Source organism: Poromitra crassiceps (assembly GCF_964638095.1).
Source record: "Poromitra crassiceps genome assembly, chromosome: 11".
NCBI lineage: Eukaryota > Metazoa > Chordata > Actinopteri > Beryciformes > Melamphaidae > Poromitra > Poromitra crassiceps.
Genome location: NC_139643.1, coordinates 49,293,165 through 49,295,029, shown reverse-complemented (window position 1 = coordinate 49,295,029; position 1,865 = coordinate 49,293,165).

Sequence of the window (1,865 nt, the reverse complement as noted above, 5' to 3'; positions counted from 1 at the left end):
TAACAGAGCTCCTCCTTAACTCCACCAGGACAGGGGAGTATTTTGAGAAGGAGATGATTGGGACTGGAGAAGGAGCCGGTCCTGTGGCTTTCCTTGTTCTGCAGGATGAAAGAGGAGAAGCAGCAAGTATGTGAAGCATTGAAAGCATGCGGTCAGCCGCGCGGCGAGGCCAGCGGAGCCGGGCCGCATGCTCAGATGCTCAGCTGGGCCCTGCCAGGTCCAGCCGAAGGTCAGGCGGGTCATTTTGGCGTGGGAGTGACGCCTCGCCTCGCTACACCTGGAGCCACCCGGCGACCATGAGACCGGAGCCCGCAGACAAAGGCAGACTTGAGCCAACGATGCGGGACACACTGCAAATACTAGGGCGACAGACGCCCAGACATGGCCGGCACACATTGCCATAATTTCTGTAGGCATAATCAGATAATGTTGAAGTGACTTTTTTTATCATAGTTTCACTGTTATCCCTCTATACCTAGTGATGGAATTCTGGACTAAATCATATCTTCTCAGATTTGTCATGTCATCAGATGGGGTCTGTGGTCATAATGTGACTAAATTAGGAGTCCTTGATATGAAAAAGGTTTTAGAAGAACCACTCCTCTAACGGAGCTGCATGGTGGCACCAGCTGTGGTTGCTGGGAGACTTGTGACGTATAACTGCAAAGCCTCCACCGACACTCCTGACATGTTTTGGCTCTGCAGTGAAGATCTCGATGGGCTTGAGAAGATGAAACTAATAAAAGTTAACCAGCACAGATGAAGTCACGCTCTTCACACGGACTCGTCCGGCCAAATGGAGAGAAACCCTCCGAAGCTCTTCCAGAGAGCAGCACGGCCTCAGCACAGCGCCCGGTGGAAGAGGGATCTCCTCGCCTCCTCGGCTGGCCGGGGTCAACCAGGAATGCACCAGGGGAGAGGGAGGGAATGTACCACCGGGGTGTTGAGGAAGGGGGTGGGGAGGAAACGCAAGGGGGGGGGGAACAGAGGGGTCTTTTGTGAGACAGGAAGCTGCTGAGACCTGCAGGGCCCTCTCTCTCTCTCTCTCTCTCTCTCTCTCTCTCTGGGTACAGTAGAGGAGCAGAGGGAAACCTGGAAGGTGAGAAAGATGGAGGGAGAGAGAGAGAGAGAGAGACGGATGTGACTGCGTGAACGAAGATGACGGACTGGGCTGAAGACGGCTGAGAGTTTAGTGAGAGGAGGAGATGAACGAGTGAGGAGATGGAGAAACCAGGGAAGAGGTGGACAGAGATGTGAGACACGGGATGAAACAAGTTGTACATGAGAACAGGAAGGGCCAGAAAAGATGTGACTACTGAAGAAGAAGAAGAAGCAGAAGAAGAAGAAGAAGAAGAAGAAGAAGAAGAAGAAGAAGAAGAAGAAGAAGAAGAAGAAGAAGAAGAAGAAGAAACTAGCTCAGAGGAATTTTTGTTGTTCCCATGTTCCCAGAGTCAGAACAAATAAATACCTTCAGTTCAAACAGTCTGAAGTGTGTCAAACAGCAATATAGGCTATATTGGCACAACTGTTGTGTGTCTAAGGCATAGGTTCTCAAATGTTTTTCAGTCAGGGACCCCTTACAAGATAGAAAATATACCGGGGACCCCCTCATTCTAATTTTGGGCTAAGCTTAATTGTTTCCACGGTAACGTGCTTGACTTTTAAATTGATAGGTTTGTTAGATTAAAATGTAATCCATGAACCATTTTAGATTTAAAGCATACAATATTTTCATTGAACTATGAAGCTTTTGCAACAAAAAAAAGTATTTATTTTTATTTTCCTGAAAACCTTTCGCGGACCCCCTGGCAAAGTCCCACGGACCCCTGGGGGTCCCCGGACCCCCATTTGAGAACCACTGGTCT